We start from the raw sequence: 27,394 nt of genomic DNA on the forward strand, positions 1-27,394 counted from the left end.
GTCGCGGATTCGAGTCAGATTGAAGGTCGAGGGTTCGACTCTCTATGAAGTTTGGTGCCAGAACGTTGGACGACGTAAAGCAGGACATCCGATTTTTTTCTTGTCCCACGAGCCATCTAACATTTTCGCCTAATAACGGGCTGCGTTCATTTTGATCGTGCTGTTGCTATCCCAACCGTGGGATCTCTATACAACGTCAAGCGCAGACTCGCTGTCCACAAACGCCGGGGCCAAAGAGCCTAATAGACACAGGCGCTGCCGAGAAATCTGCCGTTGACGTAGTCTACGCGTCTGCGGGCTCGCTTTGTAAGTTGAATGGAGGAACCTGAAATAAATCACCATCCAGAAAGCCCGTGGGCGACATGGCGCGACGGAGTCGTCTTTAGCCGACTGTGTTGTTGGATCGTAGAAGTGATCTGCTCCTCGGCGTCTGTTGCTTTATGGCCTCGGCTTCTCTTTCACCTTGCCATTTATTTCGTCTCGCTGAGCACTGAAGTGCCGCGAGTGGCTTGGCTTTGTATTTTCTACTTTCGTCACACTGTTGCTTCCCATTTCTTTCTCCCTCTCGCTGAGTCATCGTTCTTACGCTGCTGTTATTCCTGAAGAGCGCTACGCCGTTACACTTTTATTGTTCTCATATTCACACTCTCATTGTTAGGAAGTTTGAGTGGCAGGCTTGTTTGCCTGTGTTTGGGAGCTGGTCCTGCTTTGGCGTCTGGACAATATACGCATAATATTTTTTTTTTCAAAAGCAATAGATAGCGCGTCTGGTAATCGAAAACAGAAGAGATAATGTTACTTCTCAATTTAATTTGCAACTCTCTGCTCAACGTTTATTACAGAGAGAGCCAAAGGGCGCTCTATAAAGGCATATAGCTAAATTGCTGTGCTGCACACTCTGTGCTGCTTTAAACGACCCAGGAAATAGAATCGATTACTCGTGAGTTATTGCTTTTAAAAGCAGCCACTCGTGATGGCAACAGCTGGTAGCCAGAAAACGCACAGCATATCGTATGGGCAATCCACCAGGAGGAAGAAAAAGTACCGATGAATTTCCCATAGACGGGTTCTTGCCGAACAGCAATGTTACTTTCAGATATTTTTTTTGTTATCTCACATTCAGAAGTAAATAAATGCCTCGATTTTACTACTTTGCCTTTCCGGTTTGACAGAAGCGTCAGCTGCCGCCTTCAGGGCCACTGGTCGCGTCTTCGCAGTTATAACACCCCCCCCCCCCCCCTCCACCATTCCCTCGTATTGGGCTCTATTTACATATTTACATAGCATGCTATCGCGTACGTGCGAGGCTTGTATAAATGCCCACTTGCGAACGACGTGGCTCCTTTCGTTAACGAGCAAATGCTGAAAGATAGCAAAAGCGGCGCGGACGGGGGAGAAAGAATAATTGCCTCCTACGTTATGCGCTGGTGACAGGGAGCGACTTATCTTGCAACCTTTCACCCGCACGCTTCTTTATGTGTGTTGTGCTCCCTTTATTCACAGTTTCAACGCGCGCACTTCTTTTATGCAAAGTGAGCGTGGCTCGACTTCCGGTAGCGTTTTGTAGCTCTCGCAAAAAACATGCCTGGAGGAAACATTGTTGCAAACATTTTAGGCCCCGGTGTGATCAGGTATGCTCGCAGTGAAGTGTAGTAAAGTTCTTTGTGACGTTCCAGTAAACACAAGTGAGATTCGAGGGGACAGTAGGTACAGAGTTTAAGGTAACGATTCGTTATAAATTACTTATTTTGTCAGTCTATCTGCGTGCGCTACCACCCTATTCTGTAAACAGGGAAGTGCGTACCTTCGTAAGCCAGAAAAGAAGCATTTTCAACGTGCTTTTAGCATTACTTTCAAGTCCTGACAGCTCGTTCCAAACCCAGTAGCTAAAGTGAGCAGGGTTCTTTCTTGTGTGGCGTTTTCATGTGCACTGCGCAAGAATGAACAGTGCGTATGAGTGAGCATTTGTACATGTGTGTGTACGTGTGTGTGTGCGTGTGCGAGTGCGCGCGCGCGTGTGTGTGCATGTGTGTGCGTGTGAGTGTGTGCGTGAGTGCGCGTGTACGTGCGTGTGTGTGTGCATGTGCGCGCGTGTACCCTGGTTCCGTGCCACTGACGAGACGCTCCGGCTCAAATTGGTTGCTCCCACCGAGTGCCAATAAACCTTCCTAGTTCACCTCATTATGCTATACACCCATTCAAGACATAACATGAGCAATACATAAAGGATGTTTCCGGATGACCGTAGTGCAAGGTGCATTAGGAAGTGGGTATTATAAAACACGGAAATAGGAAAACAAGAAATCAAGGCCCCTCACTCTGTGAAGAAGGATGACCAGCGAAGCTGTGTATGTGGGTCCCTTAATGGTGAACTCTACTTCCGCGAGAGAGAGATGCAAATGAGAGAAAGGCAGGGAGGTTAACCAGACACAAAACCTCCGGTTTGCTACCTTGCACTGGGGAAGGGAAAGGGGAAGCAAAGACGGAAGGAAGAGCGTGACAAAAATAAAAGCGTGAGAAAAAAATATGAAAAAGGACGGAATGGGGTCATTATAGTCTTTCTAATAGGTCACTGTCACGTAAAAAGGTCAAGAAAGCCTTGACTGACTTTCGCTGCGATGACAGTTCATGTCGGCATTCCAAAACTGACTGTTCTAAAAGTGGCCTGTCGTGAAGGCGGGCCAACGCGGTCGCTGGTGGCAGCCGATGCGCGCTGTATTGAGGACAGTGGCAAAGCACTTGTTCGATAGTCTCCTCGCCGCCGCAGTGACTGCAAGCCGCGCTGTCGTCCATACCGACTCGGAAGGCAAAATATCTTGTGTAGGCGACACCAAGCCACAATCGGCAAAGTACTGCTGTTTCGAGTCGAGAGAGTGCAAATGGGGGTCGAAGTCGAAGGGATGGGCCTAGTCGGTGTAGACGTGTATGCTTCAAGCTTGGTGTGTTCCATGAAGTTTTGATGGCTTCATTTGCAAGCACACGAATTTTCATTGCAGCATCTGTTCTTGAGAATGGAATGGAGTCTTGCAAGCCCTCCTCATGTGCAGATCGTGCTGCTGCGTCGGCATGTTCGTTGCCCATTATGCCACAGTGGCTTGGAATCCACTGCAACGTGATGTCGTGTCCTTGCTCGACAAGGTGGTGAAGCAGCAGTCTGATTTCAATGACTAGTTGTTCGTGAGGTCCTCGGCGTAAGGCAGAAAACAAACAATGAAGAGCAGCCTTGGAGTCACTGAACATGCTCCATTTCTTGGGTAGTTCTTCAGAGATTACACGAAGTGCACAACGAACAGTAGCAAGCTCTGCGGCAGACGATGTAGTCTGGTGAGATAGTCGAATCTTTATGGTGGAGGGTTTTGCAGGAAAGATCACCGATCCTGCAGACCCATTCACCGTGGTTGAAGCGTCAGTATATAGATGATGATGCTCGTTGTAAGTCTCGTACAGCAAGAGCAGTGAAAGCTGCTTGAGCGCTGGAGACGAGAGTTGGGCTTTTGTTCGTATTCCTGGTACGATTAGTCGAACCTTTGCTTGAGCCAAGCACCTTGGTGGAAACGGAACTTTCGCTGGAGCTGTATAACCTGATGTAAGGTATGCACGATAGGGCATGACTGTTTCACAAAAGAAAGCACGTAGTCGATCTGGCAGTGAGGCTAGCTGATGGGCAGGGGCTCGAGCAAGGTGTTTTACGTTTGCTCTGAGCACTTCCATGACTATATAGGTCGTGGCTGGGAAATCGTGTGCAATGGAAATTGTTTCAGCCGTTGACGAGCACCGCGGCAATCCTCTCTCTCTCTCTCTCTCTCTCTCTATATATATATATATATATATATATATATATATATATATATATATATATATATATATATATACTTTCGCCGAGGGTTAGCCCGGGATTGCACTATCTTCGGGATTGACCCATGCATGGGGAGTGCTTAACGCCTGCTTTACCTCCGCCTCGGGTCGGCCCGGCATTACACTAACTTCGGTATCGATCCACGCATGGGGAGTTTTGTGCCGACACACGGACACGAACCTGGGAGAACTAGCCCTTAACACCTCCGGTGTAAAAGGAAGAGAAAATGCCATGCGCACAACTGCATTTATTTGCAACAGCGGTGTATAAAGCGGTAAAAGCCCGCGTCGAAGAAGGCTTTGTTGTTCTGGTGATGGGGAAAAGGAAGAAGTCCTTAAACAGGCATCGCATAGCGGCGCTTTCTTTTCGGCAAGTACACTTTTCCGAGTTATGCGAAAACTGCGCCTGCTGAATATGGCGCTCTCGTAAGTATACTGTTGCGCGATAACAAGATTTGCTGTGGTGACTAAGACATTATTGGTGGTGCGCGTTTGGCGGAATAAACACGTCTGTCCGAGCGGCTGCTCGGCCGGACAATGTTCGGCACACGCAAAAGTTGTCACCTACATTACATCTTAAAACGAAGCTGTATATGGTTAGCCGATTCATCTGTCCATCCGTCCCCTGTAAGTGGAAAACTCCTCCGGTGGAACACCATGCTCATGCGCGAAAAACAGAAAGAGAGAAAGGGAGGCGCGTGAATGGCTGCGCCTGTAGTGACTTCGTTGCTGTCCGTCGCAGGCGAGCGCGCGCGCAGGAGTTTCTTCCCGGCTCCGAAATGAGTAGGCCAGGCATCATACGTACTCCTGAGGAGCAGGCAGCTTTCGATAAGCAACGCCGCGAGCACAACCGAGAACAAGCTCGTCTACGCCGTGCAGATGCTGCAGCCCCGGCACAAGAACAGGCTCATGAAACCGAGCGCAAGCAGCAAATGTGTACTGAGTATCCGGCAGCCTACCAAGCCGGTCGTTTAATGAACCGCCGGGATGAACCCAGTGATAAACACCGAGGCCGCACGCTTCAGCTTCGCTGCTTAGCCATCTATACGGAGTGCTTGGGCGGTGATATCGTAAAAAAAAAAAAAAAAGAAAAAACTGGAGACACTTTGTCAAGACTAAAGTGTGAAACGGTGGAAGCCTGACACCATTGCCAATGGCGATTTGTTGCGTCGAAAACACCACGGAGGCACACAACTCGTACACTGTTATGTTAATGTTTGTATGTTTATTAAATACCTGCAACGTCGTTTATGCCAAAGTCTATCGTGTCGATGTCTTCTGAGTCCATCATTTCAAAGCTGTCATCTGGGAGGATGTCGGCTTACAACTCATGGCCGGTGAACTCTTTGTGCTTTAGTGGGTCCACATTCAGGATGGCTGTTTTGCAGCGCCGAACTGTTGCAGCGCCGTTTGTGGATCAAAAGGAGACGCGTCTTCTATGGCGGCGTCGGAGTGTAGTTGGCCATCCTCATCATCCACTTTGCTCAATTTACTTGTACTTGCTCGGTTTGCCACAGCAAGATGGCGGTCACGGTGCTTCCGAGCTTCATTAGGCTCGGTACCCGGAGATGCAGCGAGTCGCTTCAAACGCATTGCATCTCTTGCGTTGGCCCGTCGCGTCCCTGGATGCTGTGGTGTCTGACGCGCCTCGCCGCCCTGATGCATGCGACGTATACACTCAGCCTCTCTTGAGCGCCGCTTGGGTTCAGCGGCTGCCGCATGTCGCGTGTTGTGAGACACTGGTTTGGCGAGACAAGGCATCCTTCCCACACGATACCGCAAAGTAAACTGCTGCCACTGCTGCCGCTACACCACACCCAAGCAGACGGTCGCCACGCGTGCCTCGCGACTGTGACGTCAGGCCTCACAGTGCACAATCGGTAGGCCACCTCAATCGCCTGACGGCAGTGCCGTCGGGGCGCACCGTCGAACTGGCGGCCGCCACACGTGCTGATGTGATGAGTCATCCCGCGTGGCGCCGAACCGCCCTGACACCGTAAGAGGCGATTGGAGGATTGGTGGAAGAAAAGTAGGGAAACGACAAAAGACGGAGACGTACAAAAGCACGGTTCGCACTAGGGGATCAGAAAATTTGGGTGTGGTAGTTCATAGTTTTTTTTTTCTTTTTTATTGGTTAACCTAGGTAGAACATTAGGCAGTATAATAGCAAGAGCTTAGTGGCGCAACCCACCGCCCCGTTCCAGAGGGGACGCTCATAACATCCATCCATCCATCCATCCATCCACCCGCACTTGATGACAGTGACGTCACGCACGCGAGCCATTCAGGAGGCGCACACCGGTGCCTAGCGACAGGGACGTCACGACACAGAGGAGACCAATCAGGATGCTGGAAAGCTGTGACAGTTTCTGCTAACGGCAGATGAACTTGACAATGAATCATTAAAGGCTTCCGCCTTAATACAAGTCATTCATTTCTTTCCTCTTTCCCTTTACATCCTTGTCTTGCATCTTTCTCTAAGAACACAACCTAATGTAAGCTACAAGACTGACGCCTCACTTATAGATTTTCTTGTTCTTACCTAATGTACTTCGATTTGTATTCTGTTATGCGACTCCGTGGACTGATACATTCGGTGATATATGTAAAAAATGAAACTTTACACAATTTGCAACTTAACAAGCTTTAGACGTTGTACGGTGACATCGCAAATCGCGAATACAGCACACTATACTGAGAGAGAGAGAGGAATATAGGAAGGCAGGGATGCTAACCAGCCAAGGGTCTGGTTGGCTACCCTACGCTGGGGGAAGGGAGAAGGGGAAGAGAGAGAAGGGAGAGAGAAGGTTAGATACGTACGGACAGTACTTGAGTTAAAGCCACTCTCGTAAACCAGACGTTCTGAGAAAGCACAAAAGTGCCTTCACTGCCTTCTGAGCCGATGATCGGTGGGGACGGTGCTCTAGTAATGTCTGTTCACTCAGAGGACGATCATCGAATTTCCTGAATGCGTTGGAGAAAGATTGTCTTTGTGTTTGAAATTGAGGACAATAGCACAATAAGCGCTTAATGTTCTCCTCGCATCCGCTAACATCACAAGCAGGAATATCAGTCATTCTAATTAATGCTGAGTAGGCATTCGTGAATGCAACTCCAAGCTACAACCGCCACCGAAGAGATGCTTCGCGTCGGTGCAGACCGCCCGGAGGTCTGAGTTGAAGTGACGGGTTTAGTCTGTGCGACGAAACAAATGCAACAATACATCTTAATCCACCGTAGCGCTAACAGCGAAAGTCACTCGCCTAATTACAGGGTTGATCAGTCCGCACACGGCGCAAATTTTAACGAAACACGCAACGTCTCAGCCGCCACCATATTTTATGGAGTACCAAACTAGCATTTGCCGCTGTTTTAACCAGGCTTCAACGGCGCGATCCCTGGATAACCTGAAAAAGGGGGACCGAGCGATGTCGCAAATATTTCAATAACGGCCTAAATGCACCTGAAGGAGTAAACAGCGAGTTCCGGTTGGCAATTCAATCACACAGGTTGGTTAGAGAAGCGGAAATGATCAAGCGCGAAACAAACAAGTCGACGCTTGAACATGCAGCCTGCGTGGTTTTGTAAGAGCAGGTGGTTAATCTGTTCCACGTTATATAGTGCGTAAAATCGTCTCCTACAGTTCACTCTCCGACATGATGGGCATGCGAAAATGAATTAATCGCCTCAGACGGACGACGCGGAAGGAACTTGTTGGTTTCTTCGGAAAGGCGACAAGGCGCTAAGGCGACATCAAAATCTTGAGAGACTGCGTGGGGAGTTTGCGTCACTCCCTCTTCTTGCATAACTCCCACACGCACTGCCAGAAGAAGGGGAGTCTGATAAAAAAAATGTGCGGGATAACGCGAATGAAACGACAAAGAGAAAGCACACACCCACTTGTTCTTTTAGCGCCGAACGAAATTGAAAGATGTGCACGACGACGATGGGGAGTCCTTGTTTATGCCTGCCATGTCGGCGACAAGTGGCCTCGCAAGGCCAGCTGATCCAGTGACGCTCCAAGGGCGTTGTTGACATTACATAAATGGCGCAAGGCTATCTTTACAGGACACAGAGCGTAGCTCGTTGCTTATCTTGCTCCTGGATGCAGCAGCGGCTGCACTGGCAGCGGCTATTGGATTTCGCTTTTGTCACCTCACGTCGCGACGAAGTGGTAAACTCAATAATTTTTCGCCACTTCTTTGCTTGCGGTGTCAGTGGCGGAGCGGTGAGGAGGACGGGGAGGCATTCTGCGAAACGTGTGAGTTATACGCATGGGGCGCCCGGCGCGTTTGTTGCCTGTCAAAAAAGCTCCTGGCAAAGGACACGCATGGCGTGTTTTTTGCCAGAAGTTCTATTCTGGACGCGCCGCCATTTTCTTTCAACCGCGACGTAGGTGCGACGCGATCAAAATGGCGCTGATTGGGCTCGATTTGTTTTCTTAACGTGATGAAAACTTGACTTGTTGCGCAAGAAGCTGAAATGGAAGTGGTGAACCTGGCGTTATTGATGAAGAAAAACAGTTGTCCTCCTGAGTAAAAATAAAGCAGCTAGCGAAAAGCGTATGATTATTCCTTCGAAATCGCTTTTCGTTATCATCGTCTGCTTTCGCGAATGCTTGCCTGCGAGAAACGGAAACAGTCATATTGACGCCAACGTGCTAGTTTCCTACCTTGAGACAGTATAGGCGATCGACCAGTGGTGAAGAGTGCACGTTCTCGCTATCGCTATCTCTTGAAACGCAAGTGACTCGGATCGATTCGGCTGGCTGAGAAGTGGTGATGCATCACTGATATATAATCATTTGCATGCCACAGCGCGGTATGCAAATGATTGCAATTGCATGCAATTGCCACTTGAGCCCGGCAATTGAACGACGCAAGGGCAATCACTGCCAGTCTCTCCCGTTCTCTTCTCAGCTTACTCGCACCGCGTGATGAAGCTTCAAGCCGCCGCCTTCCGTACATTTTCTTATTAGAAAAAAATGTCGTTGTCGTACCACCTGATGATGAGAAAGGTCGTTAATCATACAATAGAAATGAAGCAGTGAAATGTGCTAAAAATTGCAGAAAACATGTAAAGTTCGGCAAATACTATTTCAAAGAGAACGCTTCATTTAGACAAATGATGGCTTAAAACACAAATACTAGCATCACCCGAGAGCGATGCAAGTACTTTGAGCACGAATCACCAACAAAAACATTTTATGACCTCAAACGACGGCGAAACTGTGGCGATACACATGCCTCTAGGTTGCCATTGCTCATGGCCAGTCATTAGAGTGCTTCGCGCGGCTCGTCGTATCGCAAATTATGGCAGAAAATTTCTACAATTTCAGCCTAGCGCAACGCAACGTAACGTCATAGTGACGTTTACGAAACGGTCCCTTTTGGAATGCTACTGTGTCACTACGTCAACAAGAAGACATGGCGACAATTTCGGAACGCCGCCACGTATTCGTGAAATTGAAGATGCACTGCGCGAGTTTCTGCGCGCTACCATTCATTTTCTTCTTAAAGCGCTGACATCGCAATGTGGCTTCGGAAAGACCGGAAAAAAAAGTGTTTATTCGAAAAAGTGTGCATCTGAGTCAGCCAGTCAGAGAGCCAACATTGCGTATAATGGCGGCCGTGTAGCTACTGTGTGTGTCGAAAATAGTAACTTTTTAACAATGTCTATATTGAAACTACTTTCGAGTAAAGGATCAGGCAGCAGGAATAGCAGCTGACTGTTGCTGATGTCTGAATGAACGTGCTATTTGAATGCAAGGGCGAATTTTATTCTTGCCTTCCTAAGTTCAGCAAACGACGCTCTCGCTTTAATTTTGCCTCTCGAACTATTTCGGGCACTCGTAATTGGGGCCGCATAAGAAAACTTTGCTAAATGAAGTCCTTCGTGTCGGACTCTTGCCCTTTAATGAAACACACATGCACACATACTAACACACACACACACACACACACACACACGCAGGCAACGTTTACCATCGCACATTTAATAAATGAAAGAACAATGAAAACTTAGAGATGAGTGAAATGAAATCACATAGCAGGTGAAGTACAAAATCAATAAGTGGGCCGACAGATGGAGCAGCGCACTGTAGTATAAAAGTTACAAACAGGGAAAAGGAGCCACAGAAGGGCTGATCAAGAGTGCGCTAGGTCGCTTTTGGGCCTTATGTCTCAAGGATTTCTTTTAAGCTTTCTTGTGGCCAGCCTTTCCAGACACCTTATCCCTGTTTGTAACTTTTACACTAGGGCGCGAAGCAAGATTTTTAATGCGAAGCATTCTTCTCATAGTCACGCCAGTTTTTGTAGCGTATCTCATTATCTCGCCGTTTTCGTGGGCCAGCGCGCGGACCACTACCGCCGTCTGTAGTCAAGGATGGGAAATAACTGAGGCTTGGCTTGGTGGCCGCGAGTGAGGCGAACGAAGTAGGAAAACCAGCCAAGCGCGCTGTGTGTCAGCTCACTGCGAACGTACGACGCAACGCTCACCCGTCCTGCCAGATGTACGCGAATGCTGACAGCAGGCAGTGGGACGCCGACTAGCGTCGCACTAGCTTAGGTGGTTCGGTTTTTTTCTCGGAGTTTCAGAACACCAGGCCACAGTAAAACGACCGAACGCGCCTCGGACCGCTACGGCCCCACCAGCTCAATGAGCGTCGGCGTCTTTTGCTGCAATGATTCATCCGATTAGTTGCATTAAGTAGATGTCAGCTACAGTTGAGCCTGCCAATCTTTCTTCTCATTTACTTCCCGAAACAGCCAACATTTGATTATATTGGAAATATGATAATATTCTTTGCTAAAAAAAGAATAAAAACACTTTCATAAGACCACCGCACCACCTTGCCCAAGATGCGCCAGGTTTCGGTAACTCACTATATCATTATAGCCGTACGCGTGTAATAGCTGTTTCCTTTAGGTATGCTTCATGTCAGCCAAAATCCTAAGAATCACAACAGACAAGATCGTAGAAAAGGGAGTGAAAACGTTTATCGCGCATGGTAAGCGCGATAATATTGTAAGACGTAAGGCACAAAAGCGTTCTACCGCACTCCCGAAACAGCCGAAATTGTTTCCATCAGAACATGCCGCCTAAATTTCGCAAACTGGCTTTACAATATTGTAATATCTGCCCCTTTCTACAAAGTTGCAAATAGATATAGGTCAAATAATGTCAGGAAGCGCTCCTTTTTTAGCTTAAGGCAGTGGTTAATGTTCCGCAGGAGCAAGAGCAGCAGCTTGGCTCTGCACATGTGATATCGCGCTTTGTGGAATGCCGATATATTAAATAGAAGTTTCAGCAATGTTGATTAACCGATTGTGATTCAATCGCGGAGATACAACGCAGTGTTGAAAATGAAATGGTGAGAAGCGTGTTTCAGCTGTCAAGGCGGCTGCACCAGCGGATGACACGCGCACGGCTTCGTCGCTTGTAGCTTTGAGCTTTTTGCTTCACGGAGGCGATCGCGATGTGTGAGATGCTTGTGGAGAAAAGAACATTAATGGGACGTGAATGCGCACAGAGGCGGACGACACATGTCATAACATAGTTAAGGAGTATGCGCCCCTGTGGTATAGTGGCACGTATTAGAGAGCTTTAGTTTAGGGGACGCAAGCAGCTTGCGTACGCGAGAACTAGGGGCGACGGTACTGCGCATGCGCAGAACACTACGTCTACTTGCGTCCTTGGTTTCTTGGGGCGGCCGAAAACCTCGCTGCGCTTAAGAGTAGGGACCATACTAAGAGGCTACGCTACCCACGTGACTCTCGCGGTGTACGAGAACTTACGAGAAGCGAGACAAGCCTACACAAGCCGCCCATCCCGCCATACAGACGGAGAACATGGCATGCAGGAAGCTCTAAATAAAAGGAACAGACAACAACGGATTATGCTGCACGAGACGCCTAACTACAGTTTACCAAACGCATGTTTGAATTGCTTCGGTTCGGCATCAGTTGTAACGTAGGCGCGTAGATAATCTTATAAATATTTTGCCTAGTGTCGACAGACATCGTTTTGAATATGTTAACTGCTATTAATAAAAATAGTTTAACGTAGTTTGCTTCACACGCTTGATTTCATATTATAAAAATGATAACGCAGCCACGATCAGACGTTGGTGGTGTTGCGAGTGCATGCGACCTCAGTGCGGCTTACGTTTGCGGCCGATATATAACGTGTTTTTGTTTGCGTACGCAAACGCAACCGCATCCAAGCGCTAGGGGCCCCAACGTCTTGCGACCCTTAAACTAAAGCTGTCTATTTATACTGAGGAACTGGCCAAGAATGGGGGCATACCTACTGGCACGTACCAAGTTGCCCAAGAATGGGGTAGGCCACATATAAGGAAAGCTATGAACCCGTTGAATATCACGCACCATTCCAGTAATAAATGTGTGTGCTTTAGAAGTACCTATGAGGCGATGTTATACAGGTTGTTTCAGCTAATTTGTGCTTCAGCCTTCAAAATGAAAGAAAAAGAAGGTTGCTGCCACATTTTCAAGAATAACTACTTTATGACGCGCGCAATGCCGCCATTGTCCGGTACTGCTGCGGACTCCGTAAATGCATGTACAGGCGTTTACATTTGCGGAGTATCTTGTTGTTGCACGAAGCATCGCACAAATTGCCAAGCTTTAATGTTGCGCGATCGCTCAGTTGTTCGTAATGACAACTGCATTGGGATGGATTTGACGACTAATATCAATGGTGGGCAAAATTACGTCTTTCTTCGACATTTGATGAGGGTGCTGCTCAGAATGCGGAGATAGCCTGACGATGTCGACACGACGACGACGGGGGTTGCATGATAACGATGTAAAAGAGAGGATGAATTGAGAACTCAATTTGAGCTCTGAACTTTTGTATCAGTGAAACATATTGCATTGCATCATATTAAAATTGAAGGCACATGCACACAGCGTTTCTGAGCGACTTCCCAAATCATGCTGTACAGCGCACTGCGTTCTTAGCTAAGCATGTGTTTGCTTTAAAACTAGAGCGTATTATACTTCCCTTACCAGTTATCGTTTATGCGTTCTTTTTCCTGTAAAGCCACATTGATTTTCTACAGGGCAAGTACATTATGAACAAAACAGATATGGAGCTCATCTAGATCTCTGAATGCAGTAACTACAGCTAAGCTCAACCACGCCATCTTAATTCTTCTTTTCTATTTCTTATCTAGGCCACAGAATCATATTACACATGAGACCTAAGGGCTTCTTCCAAGTGTTTGCACAGCCACTATTATTCCCGATTCTGTCGCCTCTGCGGCAGCGCTGAGTGGTAGGAGGTATATGCAACGCAGTCAAGCACAAAACGTTACCAGTGCGGAAGTCACCTAACCAATTTATTAGCTAATCCCGAGACTCTACTTCAGAGGTGCAGAGTACGCACTTGCTGCTCGGTTGCGGTCCGTTTATATGTACAATATCGACCTTCTGCAACAATAGGAATGAAGAAGTCATACGCGTTGTGCTACTGAGAACATGCCTGGCATTGTTTCCGTGGAGATGCCATCCACTTAATTGTGGGAAACTGGCAGCATATATATATATATATATATATATATATATATAGATACTGGAGCAGGGAACGAGTTGAATCCCTGCTGCGGCTGGAGCCGTTGCTCAGGCTCTACACCTCAGTCATCGCCATCTCGTGCGTCCCGGTGGAGCCCTTCTTAGCACCGTCAGATCAAAAATTCGTGCAGTACTCAGCCATCGAGCCTCTTTAGTCACAAAGGCATGCTCAATTGCTTCTGCTAAGTTACTTCTTGTAAGTCACCAATCAATCGAATATGTCACTTCCGTATACACCCTAATAAAGTTAGTGCAGTCTATAACTGGTCTCCTTGCTTCCCCAAATTAAAAAAAAAATTATTTTGCTCCTTTGCCCCCATCCGTTATATGCATTGCAGTGTCTCAAAGTTAAAATGCTTCCATTTGTGATCACCGTCGCTACATCGCATAAAATCATCATGAAAAAGTAGATTTCGACTAAACAAACTAAGCGCCCTTCCACGCTGTGAAGAAGGATGACCAGAAAAGCTGCGTATGTGGGCTCCTTAATGGCGAAATCTACCTCCGCCGCGGGTCGGCCCAGCATTGCACTATCTTAGGGATCGACCCACATATGGGCAGTTTTGTGTCTACACACGGACACGATCTTGGGTGAACTAGCACTTAACAGCTTCGCTGTAAAACAACGCAATAACGAATGCTTGTTTGTAAACAAAGGAGTCTTTCTTGTCTATTTCGTGTGCGGGTGGCGAAGGGATTATGTGACACGGAATCTTATGAATGTAGACGGAAGGACTACGAAGGAAAGCAATATTGCAAGAACTGTGAAAGTTTGTATAACGTGATAAGCCTTATTTATGTGACAAAATACGCTGCCTTTAAAAGAGTCCTGAACGACCCCTCGGGCTTGGTGAAAAAAACACAATCCGCGAATAGCATTCGCTGCTGTGAACATCTCAGCCAAATTTTTCAGTCGTGCGCGGCGCGTGGACTTCGCAAGCGGAGTGCCAAGTCACCGCTTTGTCGAGCACTCTCTTTTCAACAGAAGCCTGCTCCTCACTTTTTCTGGACACTTTATTTCGTAATATAGCAGATTCCTATATGCGGCTGCTATTGGCCAGTAGCTGACATCAATCAAGGATGGTGGCTGGATCAGTGCGCTTGTTCCTATTGTTATTGAGTATATTTATTTAAAGCAAACGCTGCACATGCGCAATACAGTTGCCTATAGCTGCGGTCTGCTACGCAGCCAGTCCGGGGTGCCGCGACGAGTAAGCTGACAGAGCACAGTGCAGCTCGTTGAGGACAACTGCGTTTGGAGCGTCGTAGGTGCCAAAATCGGAAGTGACGTCACATGAACACCCAAAATCAAATTTGAACTGCACGTCACGCTGACGTTCTGTAGGCGGAATGTTGTGGGCACACGCCGCTCCGTCGTACGTAGCCTTAATTCGCAGTGCAATTCATTTAAAAAGGATCCGATGCACCACGTAGGGGACGTTTGAGTGCCAAAAACTCCGCTTCTGCTGAATGCATTGAAGTACGTTTTACGGCAAAGTATTTCTGAAATAGTCTACTTTAACTTCAAGTGCATTTTGCGGCTTCGATAAAATGAAATGGTTCAGGGCCCCTTTAAAGAAACTACCCCTAATAAGGCGTAACGGGATCATAAAACCAACAAATCAGCTTGTGTGCCTTCATGCGTTGATTTAACAAATATTACATGTTCAAGTGTTCTTCTCTAGATGCAGTGGTTTGATGAATCAAGGCGCAGAGGCAATGATTCGCGCGCCATTTGCCAATAATTTAAATATGACTCGACTTGAAAAGAGCGCACACAATGAAGGCATTACAACGGACCCGCTATGCAGCAGCTACGGTGGTGACCGCAGTTACAATACTACAAGAAAGAAGGCAAGAACGGCTTCTCTCACTGCTCGCATTTGCTAACAAGAAATAGTGCGGCCCGTATGATGGAACAATATAGGTGTGCGTCATGTGATCTTACGTGACATTAACTCTTGCACTTTTATGCCGCAAGATACGACGTTTTATTACATGGAAGGCTTCGCAGTTCTCAACCTATTTACCGCTGAACAAACGGACTGATATGTTTCTGCGACCAACGACTAATGCGCACCGCTTGCGCCTCGCGGTCAAAACATAGTACGTCGTACACATTCGATGCAAAAAGGTGGACAAATAGGACTTAATTTGAGGTTACCTTACCTCCGCAAGTTGTACGTGTCGTATGATGCGCATTGTCTGTGTCGTGTTTACGTGTCACTGTTCCTGTGTGTGCCAGTAACATAAGCAGCGTAGCAACTTGCATAATAAAGTTGACCTTGCCAAGAGGTCGAAATTTTGTCCCCAAATTAAGGATATAACTCAGTGACCGACGATAAGCTTTCAGATATATCGTCAGTCTTTGTACGAACAATTCAGAGGGGCTTTTCCATGCTAAGTACGCCGAGTGTTGCTTCGCCGCGAAGCAGCTACTTTCTGTGACAGACAATGCGTCTTGAGAATTGCAGGGTCCACCGAAGCTGTGCGCACGTACACATGAAACGAGGACCGCGGAAACTATCGACTTCCCGGAAGTCCCCTCATCACAGAGCGGATGGTGATTTCATACTGCCACCCGACATTAAAGTTCAGCTCAGCGCGGCCATTTCTTATCCCCGCGCTAGCAATGCAGAGAAATCCGAGTTGCCTCTCTAGGCCAACAGGCTGCGCCGTGGGCCGATCTACGGCGCTCATAAATGGGAGTGGAGCTAATGTCGTCCTGGGCTGGCGATGCTCACGCCACTCCTGCTTGCTTCTGACCAGGATTAGAGCAGGCGTGAACTTTCGCACCGTAAATAACGCCTCGGTCATTTCGGAACAACGAAGGCAGCCGACGAGTATTTGGGCATCGCACTGGCTTTATAGAAGAGGGAAGCGAAGCAGAAACTGTGTCACCAAGCGTAAGGTTTGACCACCCTGGCACTAAGGATGGATGTGGTAATGTGTGCTCTATCAAGGGGACTCTCAGCGGGAAGGTGTTAGAGGGCGACCATTAAAGAATTTCCGTGCTTCCCGCGTTGTAGTGCCTGCGGAACGGGGGCGGGGCAAGAAATGGCTGGAGCGAGTTGAATTTAGCGCACTACAGTGATGATGATGATGATGATGATGTAGGATGAATTTCAAGATACGATTCTACTGCCAGCGATGAAAGCTCACTGAACATTTATGCTATGATAACGAGAAACAATATCGCAATCGCAGTGTACACGTACCTTACGCGGTCAATGTGGTTCCCACTAAATCTTATGCGTTTTGTTGCATGTTTCTTGGAAATGGCGTCATGATCTACCTCTTCAGATACAGGATGTGCTTGGATGGAGGCAACGGTGCCGTTTCCCTTCGACCGTGACCGTCTTCTTTACGTTATGCGTGCATGAGGTTCACTTTTTGCAGCGTCATCGCTTCTTTAAACTTATATGTACAATACGGCGTGCGATGAAACGCAAATATTGAGGCATAAGGGACGTCATATGGCATACTTGGACTTTTATTTTTTTTTATTTTTTGAAGCACTGGGTTATTCGACGGGAAGGTTCCTTTGCTCAAATGTATGTTAAGATACTGGAAAATACGTGCGATCTCCTTTACACATTCGGGAGTCAGCATTCAGAGCACGCTCGATATGCTGTTCGGCTTCGACAAAAGCTGTCTATGACGACATGACTATCGAACTACCTTATTTTTCTGACTGGAACATATGGCCGAAACTAAAGCACGTTCACAAAAGCGAAGAGTATCTGACACGATTTGCGTTCCCCATAAAATTGCGATGAAAAATGCGCACCAAAAGGCGCCAAATACTGTTATTATATAAGCTATGGCTTTCTTTCCCTCCGGCGTTTGTTTTAAGTGGAATGCGGGGAGTATCTTCCGGAGCTAAACTGTTTTATGAAAAAAAAAATATTTCTGTTATAGTAGTCTATTATATTTTTTCGCCTTTATCTAAAACGAAAAAGTTAATTCTGTTGTATAAAATTTGGCGGGGCTTGAGTTATGTTTGAGCTTGTTTTGGTGTCAATTTATTTTTCGAGGTAACCATTTTAAATGGCTTCGATCCTGCTGATAATACCGTATTTACTTGATTCTAAGCACCCCCTTTTTTTCACGATCGCGATGCCCAAAGTGAGGGGGGGTGCTTAGGTTCGAAAAATCTAGAATGACCCCCCCCCCCTCCCTCTTTTCGCTGGGACATCACAACGAGATGGGTGCGAGAAATAATATTTTATTTTGCAAACATTCAAAAGAAAAATTGGTGCACACAGTGAACCCACCGCTTGTGTCGGATGCTCAGTTACTATCACTGCCACTCGAGTTCGTCGCACCGCTTGAACCACCGCTCTCGGTATCGCACAGCAGGTCGTCTTCCGTCCCATCGAAGTGGTTTGTGATTGAGCAGTTCTTAAATGATTTGACCACAACGTCCACTTGGACCCGCTTCCAAGCGTCCGATTGCGATGGTTCCACTTCCACTTGCGATGGTTGATGGGGGCGCTTTCTGTAGCTTTCGCCATACATCCGTACACTCCGGCTGTACGGCATACTCGCGCGGCGGACGCCGTGCCACCTGGGGACTCCAACGGCTCCGGCTCGATGGCAAGAGTGAGCAAGCGCGCTTGGCGGCCTTGGCTACGCGCGCTTTCTAATAAATAGGGGGGAGCTTAGATTCGCATGCAAACTTCTTTCCCAATTTTCTCGCGAAGATAGAGGCGGGGTGCTTAGAATCGGGGGGTGCTTAGAATCGCGAAAATACGGTATCTGTTATTTTCCTTGTTTTCTTTTTTTCCGGGCTTTGTTTGCTTGTATATGACCATTTTATATTTTCACATATGAATTTGATAAATCACTGCCTTGCGTTGCAAACAAGACAGGTGAAGTAAGATGGAGACGTCAAATCACCGGCCATGGTCCAACAAAGGGCGTCTCTGATGCTAACGTTTCGTCAAACGGACTTCCCTTCGCCGGGGCGAAGATAAATACCCTTGTTTAATTACTTCTTTTTTTGCAACCAATAAATCTGAATCTGAATCCATAGGCGGCGCTTAAAAGTACAGCCTTCAAATTTGTTTCTGTTGCTTCTGGAATCACAGTGAGCCATCGCTGGGGGTGCGACTTGAACACATTGTTTACCGTAATCTCCACGTCTTTGCAAATAACTTGCCTTACCTATGTGGATTTACTTCAAATAGCAACGTAGCAGAGCGAGACACTTTCTCATAGCTTGAAAATGTTGGCGTATGTCGGGAACTACCGTATTTTCTGATTATAGTCCACGAAATATACGAATGTAGAAGTTGAAATATTGTTGTGTTGAGACTACCAGTGCGGAATATTGCCGAATTTTATTTTTTAAGTTCGGACATGTGTTTGAAAAACTAAGACACGTTCATACCGCGCCTAAAATTTTTTTCCCGCGCCAGAACAAAGCGAAATATGCCCCACATGATTAATATTTCCAGTCCATATTGGCAACTCGTGATATGAAAGCGAATGGTGCTCACGATATGTAAAGCGGCTGCTTTTGAGTGCGTCGAGTTGTGAGTGCATGCCCCGAAACATCATTGCAACATGCGCCACTTATTTGTACGCAACTTCATTCATGCCCAACATATATAAACAGTTGCGATAGCACCGAAAAGACGAATAGCCTTTTTGGAATTGTTAAAAATAGGTGTCGTCGAGCGAACGAAAGAACTCAAGTCAAATTGAACAGCGGCGAAAGAATTTGACAGTAATGAAAAAAAAAACGCGTACGGATGTCGGCTGCTTCCGTGGAACATTTGAGCAAAATGCTGCGCGGCAGGAGGCACGGCTGAGCAGGAAACCATGCAGCTTGACGAAATCTTGAAGTAGAGCTTGCAACTTAATTGAGGCAACAGCCCGAAACGGAGAACCCAGTATTTATACTGTACAGCACGGGGCGGACAATCATCCGGTAAATACGGTATATGTGTTGTAGTGCGGAGGCATACAGAATGGTGCAGTGTGGTTTTGTGGGCAAAATGTTTAGGCCTTCACCGATTACACCTCTTCGGCAATTGATACGTCAGTTTAAGGCATGTCTTCGAGACGTCTTCTCAAAGGAAAGCCACTCACGTCTATTGGAACGAGTGTTTTACTGTTGCTCGTTTTGAGCCTTACAGTGGGAGCCGCTAGTCGAACTTTACTGAATTTCTTGTGCGTGCGTCCTGGCGTGGCCCATATCCCCGCGATCGGGATCGATGTAGTCTACCACCGACGCAGTGCGTACCGGGAGAACATACGCATTCGTTTAATTAAACTAGGCTCATGGGAAGCGCTGCAAGGATGATTTATATTACTTGAGCTTAGTTTGGGCTTAGATTGTCGCTACTGGGCTACCGGGTAGGTGCGCTGGCGCCATGTTGATAGTGGCTATACAGCCCACAGCTCTTACGTGAAACTCGCTCCATTTCACACGCTTGGCTTCGCACGCCAACCCAGTAACCGGCTCCCCCTGCCAGCGAAATGACCTGGCTTTCCAGGCGACGGGTATGCACTCCAACCTGGCCCCGCGCTCTGCGATGATGGTGAACGTCGGTGCCCTTTCGCAAGGCCTAAGCACTGACGGTGCACTGTGCTGACGAGGCACTGCGCTTTAACCACTTCAGAGTTAGACGTATAGAACGAAAAGAATGCAAACAAGCAATGTTTCAGCATGATGTCAAATTGATCAAAGAAAAGACCCAGAAGCGATGGAGCTCCAGTGTTACGCAAGCTCTCAATGTCACTTTTCGGGGCTTTGGGACGAACTGCGTTCTTTTATTTTTTTTATTTTTTTTTATTTAGTTGTCGTTGGTTGGTCAAGAAGCCTACGTGGCGCTTTTTCTGGGGGGAACTCAATCTCCCTGTCTCGTGAAGCGTGCCCAAAATGAAACGGAATAACGAAAATGTGCAGCAGGTCAAATCGACCGACAGGCAGATCAGCTCCTGGTCGATGGCGCACGCGTCCACAGAGTATACGCGGAAGCGTCGCGGTAAAGAATAGAGGAAGGGGGGGGGAGATAGTTCTCGATCGACTTGCGCACGACATAGGCCGCACCGGAAATATCTCTCAGTGCAATTCGGCAAACTCGAGAGACATTGCTTCTCAGGGACTGAAACAATCAGAAAGCTTACTTTTACTGTGGAGCCATCCAGGAGAAAACCAACGGAGAGATAGCGCGAGCTTTTCTTGCTTGCTTGCTCCTCATTCAGCGTGGAACTGAAGGCAACTTGATTTCTTTTTTGTTCATTGGTGCTTATTATACAAAATAATTGCATTCACGGCACTGTTGTCCCGTCTACCGCACCGAATAATAATTTCGCATCTTCCCTTTGGAACTCTTAGAGGTCTGCAAACTACATGGAACAGTCAGTGGTAGTAGGCATCCATCCTGAGGTCCATGTGCAACGGCACCAAATAACAGCCTGGCTGTTGTCGTTCTTTTCAGTATCAGTGGCTCTCCCGAAGCACATGGTAACACGGTTAAAAAATAGCGCTTGTTATTAAAGCACTGCCGGGAAAAAGGCTAGAAAAGAAAGGATCGCCTTGCTTGCCTTTGCTCCCGAGCATGTGAAACCCATACGGCAACTAAATGATCGATCTCTTTAGTGGTTTGATTCCGCGTAGAAAAAGCTTTACTACGCGCATTCTCTCCGACCCCTGTTATTCTATGTCGCGTAAATCACTTAAAGAACGGGCGGCGTAATGTCTGCCATTGACTCCCCTACACGACGAGGTATAAGGCCAAGCATAAGAAACTTAGCCAAAATTGTTTTGCATTACTAATAATAAAGACATCATAAGTGAAGGCGCAGGCAAACATGAAGCAGAGACCCCCGCCAGAACTTATAATCCTAAATGTCTGGAAGCTAGTTCGAGCCCTGCATGCCTATCCAGACGGGTCCTAATTATGCTAATTGCCTACGGAATAGTGAATTCACGTTATATCTTCTTAGGTTCTCTGTCCCTTTTAACTTCTCCCGTTTCTTTACGTCCGCGTTGTGAACCAACGTTCCTTTACTAGGCTTTGCCGCTGCTTTGCCCAATTTCACTTTCCCCCTCTCTGAGCGGAATTAAAGTGGATGGCTAATTGCATGCGTTGGGATTGCTTGAGGCGAGCTTTACACAAAGACCTCTCTTATCAAGGCAAAGGCACTGTTTCGAATACGGTCTGATTCGTCCGAAGCTACGGCACCGAATTTTCACTGCCGCTGAAACCGAGGTTCCGTCCAGGAGCCGAGTTCGATGTTTGCTCGACCGCGGAGACGCTCCTTTATGCAGTCAGCAGCCGCGCTTGCGGCAGTTTTCCAACAAACTACGTACAGATGATGCCTAGACTTTACTTGAAGGCAGGTATTGAATCAGTAATATAATTTGCGGTGGTTCTTGGAACAGGAGGATGACTGTGTACACGCAAAGTGCTTAAAACGTTCCCTTTGTAATCTCACGGCATTCGCGATTTCATTTCTCTTAATGCGTGTGCGATTCGTTGTCATACTGCGCTTTGTCATTTAAGTGGACTACTTTATTTTTATTTCTTAGAATAGAAACTGCTAGAGTTTTTTTTCCAAAAGTCAACGAGCGAGGAAAAGATCAGGTTCTTTTCGGTCCTTTCAGTACAGGAGTCCAATTTCCTGTTACATCTCTAGCGCAATAAGCGCCATGTGTTCAATGAGCCAACAGACGGAACTGAGCAGTAGTTGAATCTAAAAGAAATATTGTGGGCCTTGGACTGAATTCAATAAAAACAGTTAGACCGAAGACATAAGTTGAGGTATACGGTAGTCCTTCTCCTTAACACTTCACCAAAGCACTTCCTGCGCCGTACGTATGTTATTTATTATGCGTGCGGCTTCCGTCAGTTCCTCTCCTCCAGACCAAATGAGCGTTGTAGTCTTTGACGGCGCGGAATGAATAAACAAGGTAATGAAATTATCTGCACATCAATGCTTCTACAATGCATCTGTAAGCCGATTCGCTCGATGATTGCCGAGAAATATTTGTATCAGGAGTCCGGGAGCATTGTGTTTGCCCGCCGTCTCATGAAGACAAAACTTATACGCTATGAGGATATCAGTGAAGCTAACGTTCGAAGGCGCGTAATAAAGTAAGTCATGTTAAAATAGGCCGCCATTATCCCCATGGGCCGTGGCAAATGATTCCTCGCCTTTGATGTCCTTTTCACATTAACTGCTTCTACGAAGTGTCAGATATCTTATTGCCTCCATCGACGATGCAAATTCAAACACGGTGGACCGTTAAGAAATACGTTATCACGGATAGAACAGCCTTTGTTTCGAAAGTAACATTCAGCATATCAAGCATACGGAATGTCACAGCTTCTTTTTTTGGCAATATGCAAAAGCGCCCGTGCACCGTGCATTGAGTGCACGTTGAAGACCCGCAGATGGTCAAAATTATGCGGCGTCCCTTACTACGGCCTGCCTCATAATCAGATCATGGTCTTGGCACGTAAAACACCAGAATGTAATATTCTTTAATTTGCCTCATGCTTGTTGCGCGATGTTTGCAAAACGAATCTTCACATCAGGAGGTTGTGAGCGTAGATGTAGGGTCTAATGATTTATTGATTTTAACATTACTTTCTACTGTCCTCCAAGTAATAATTTCCGCAGTGCTTTTATGTGCTGAGTGCGCAAAGGTAGTAAGACCAGATATTTTCTGCAAAAGTAATCTATACCCTACAAAATATGTGAGCAGCAGAGATAACTTTACAACTCATTCCACATAACGAGCTTTTTGTCAGAATTTGGTATTTCAGCCTTCCCGGATTTGATACTAAATAATTTTTTAAGCTCGCCTAGAAAGAATTGTTCCTGACAATCTGGTATAATCGAACTTCGATTTAACGAAACTAGATTGAGTTATTTTTTTAATTTATTCACCAACGTGTTTTTTGAACACTCGACTCATTATCATAAACTATTTTGCGTCGAGGGACAGAGCGAGGAGAAAGCGAAACACTCTCGAATAGATGGTGAAAGTTTCTGCGTGGTCGTACTCCTAGCAGGATGTTCCAGATGAACAGAGTGGCGTATCAAATTACGCATAGTACACACTCCCACAACATACACAAACAACCACAGTAACAAGCAACTAGTCTCTGGGTGAGGCCAACGCCTTTGAGCAACGCATGGACAGCGTTCGCTGCGTGAATAAGCAAAGAGAGCTAAACGTCTCGCCCCACATATCTAAGCATTGGCGGAAACTATGGGCAAGAAATCAAGTGACAGGAAACTAATTCTGTTCAAAATGTCACACATTTATCAACGTGTTGCTATAGCTAACGCATTAGTATGCCGGTTCGAGGCGGGCCTGTTGCCTTGTCTTTTCAATGCAGGCTCAGCTTTGGGGGAGGTCGACCTTTTCCTGGTATGAAGAAACGACGCACTCGACCGACTGGCTGTCTACCGTGAGCGCGTATGTGTGCCACACAAGAGCCTACGCAGGCAAAAATAACATTTTTTTTCCCTCTTGAATAACTCTTGTTATTTGCATGAGTATAGGATCACCTCCACTTCGCTAAGTCTAGTTTGAACTGTATATTTCTTTCAGGAAACACCAACATTTATGGTTTTAAAAATGCCCTTCGGATTCCCTCTTTACGCGTTAGCCCATTCTCGCGAACTTAACACTTCATCACGTTTAATGTTGCTGGATCACGCTGCCACACACACCGATTTAACTACTATTGTCAGTCAAGTCGTCCTTCTGTATCCAACAGAAAGCTTCAAATGTGCACTGACATGTTCGCTATACTGGGGCTGAGCACATTTGGAGAAAATATCTTTTGCCTGCTTCAACACCCTGCCTTACGCTCACAAATGAAACATTATTTGTTACTATATTTATCATGCAAGAATGAATGAAAGAAAATGGTTGCAATTCTTATTCTGAAAACGTAAGCGCCAGTCAGCAGTAACGCACTACAGAAATCATGTCCGGAACATTAAAATATCGCAGGAAGTCAATACGAAGCAAACGCGCGTAGCTATTACTTATGCGAAGTTTTAGTTTCTAGAGGGAGAAGCGCAGTTAGGGAAGCTTTGCGGCGCTTAGAAAAGATAGCAGGTGGCGTGTTGGAGTGGCAGGATGAATGTGAAAGGAAGACAAATATATTTGATGAGGAGATTACGAAAAGTTAGAGCACAAGTCATGACTTGGCCACGGCAATACAGCTGGAACTAGAGATTCCTAGGAGTGTCTTTGGTCCTGCAATGAATAATTTACTTATTTTTTTCCTATGCGCTTTTGTTCTCTTTAATATATGACTGATTGTGTTGCCGCCTACTGAGCTGTAACTGTTGTCTTGCCTACAATAAATCACCCTTGTTAAGTATATTTCATCTCTGCGCAGAGCTAATACATATCATTGCAGTAAGAAAAATAAAATAATTCCAGCACCCATCTTGGCACGGTTATTTCTTATTTTTAGATCTATGGCTTTGCATAGCTTGTCATCATTACATTAGTTGTGCGCATAAAACGACAATGGCGGCGTTGCCGCAAGCGTATGCATAGTGCAACAAAGCCACCTTGCCGTTAACATGAATTAATTACCGAGTGAATGTTTTGGTGGCAGTAAATTGGAAATATAATAAGGAAGAATAAGAAGTTATAGTTACGAAGTAGAGGACGGAAATGGCCGGGTGTAAACAAGAATGCGAAATGAGTAAAAACGAACATATGCAGGGCGCGGGTCCTTGGGCACGCAAGAACAATCGGGTGCGCTATTTCTAAAACTCCCTAATACTTACTCGCCAGTACATTTAACTTGGAAAGAAAGCGCAACACCTTTTCTCTTAGACATCCGTGTATTTTTGCATAAATTAGAACCACGTACAGCACGAAAGAGGACTAAAAGAGACGATACACACTGCGCTCTGAGTCATCGTCCTTCGAGGTGTGCGTGGTTTTCATTACGAATAACGAACTACCCAAAGCCTCCACCCTTGTCTGAATTGTTTTGGATTTTTTTCATTGTATTTCAAAACGCAATATTTCGATTTACCTTTCGCGAAATGGACACGCACGAACCGCGTCCAAGAAAGGTTACCAAGACGAAGACACGAGCGCGCTCGTGCAGTGGCACAGTAAAATAGGCGAATAAAAAGAACACGTCGAATAAACAACGGAATGCCTTTTGGAGCGCGCCTGAAGTGCAGAAGCAGCTGTGGAGAGGAAACCGAGAGCAAAGGCAACACTGTCGGAAGAAGCGGCCCGTCGGACTCTAGGTCCACGCTCGTGCCTTAGATTGGTGCTCCTGGAACTGCAACTCTACGTCTCAAGATGGTGTACGTCTCCTCGCTGTTTGTTCTCCGCTGGACGCCTCCGGGACATCCAGCCGGAAACAAATCGCGACAGTTTCGTTCCTCTTGGCTCCTCCTGACAACATCTTACATTCCTAGAATTCCTTATCGAGCAACTGTTCCTATCACGCCTTCTTGCTACGCCGGTATCTAGTTGGGGCAGATGATCACCCACAGCGGACAGTCATGACCTGCGTCACTTCGTTCAAAAAAAATTAGTACAACGCACATCCCAATTTTACTAACCATCCCATCTTGCTCTCCATTGTTCTCCCGACTATAATTTTTTTTTACTACTTCTAGGAACCGAAGGGGCGCTAACCACGTTGCTTTTACGGCTATTGGCGACCAATTCTTTTTCACAACGGCGTGAGTGGGTGATCAGCAAGTTTTGTCAGCTCTTGCTTAACCCACTCGTCCCGTCGGTAGCATCGATATGCGCCACCATAACAGCAACGTCAAAAACCCACAGGCACTGGCTGTAGCAACGTGGACACCTTGGTACACAAGCTTCCGATACACGTTCAAAGAACACTGCTCTCATTGATTATGATTTATTGGCTTCCCCTTTGAAACGGGGCGGTAACAAATAGTCACCTAGACTGCTTGATTTAATCAGATATGCTTTACGTGTTTTTCATTCTAGCATTTTCGTATGCATCTTCTTACTATGCTTCTCTTCCTCAAAACCTCTCTATCTAGCTGTTACCGCTACCTATGCCTGTAGCGGATCCGGTAGCATCAATCTCTTCCCTAATTTTTTTTTTCACCGATACCTACATATCTCGACTTCGGACCGGTTGATGCTTCCGTCCACTTGAAATACCGAAATCGGTAGCGCCATAAAGCACCACTGGGCAAGTGAAATGTGAAAGAGGACGCTGTTCTTTTCGTCTGCTTCTCTTTCGAATTTCAAGGTTCGATAACTTTTCTTCGCATGCAACAACTTTTCCAATTAATATTGCATTGGACTCGGCATCATACAAGGAATCTTATGAATGGAAATAATTTTCACTCTCAAATAACATCGCAAGTTTCGCTTAACAACAAGCGAAAAACGTGTTCGCTTGAGATGGAACCCTTGAACATGCGCTTTTCCGATCGTTCACGTCGTGTAGATTATGCGCGTACAAATTTTGCAGAACTATACACAGAACAACTCTGCAGAAAGCATGAAATATATTTATCGTTCTCAATAGTTTAACTAACCATGAAAATCGAAGGTAAGCGTTTACAGAAATGTGCCGTAACTACTCTTCCTACATGGTCATTTTACAAGATAAATGAACGCTAGCAATATTAAGACTAAAAAAATGTACAGAACGAATTGATCTTCACAATGTTGTTATGAGGCTGTTTCTTGTCAGTATCAAGCCTGCTTCTCTTCTCTTTTCACTCTTTCATTATGCTTTTTCCCGGGGAGAAGTGATGTAATTAAATGCAACGATCAGTTGTTCACCTCAGCTTCAACAATGCGCCGGCTGTGCCATCAAACGCTCTATTCATTTTTTTTCTTAGCAACGGCTTGATTTATGACCGCGTTCTAGGCGGCCTTTTCATGTAATGTCTGCTTGAACGCCGAGGGAGGACAGCGGCTCGGCGTCGACATA

The sequence above is a fragment of the Dermacentor andersoni genome, chromosome 2, assembly GCF_023375885.2.
Source record: "Dermacentor andersoni chromosome 2, qqDerAnde1_hic_scaffold, whole genome shotgun sequence".
NCBI lineage: Eukaryota > Metazoa > Arthropoda > Arachnida > Ixodida > Ixodidae > Dermacentor > Dermacentor andersoni.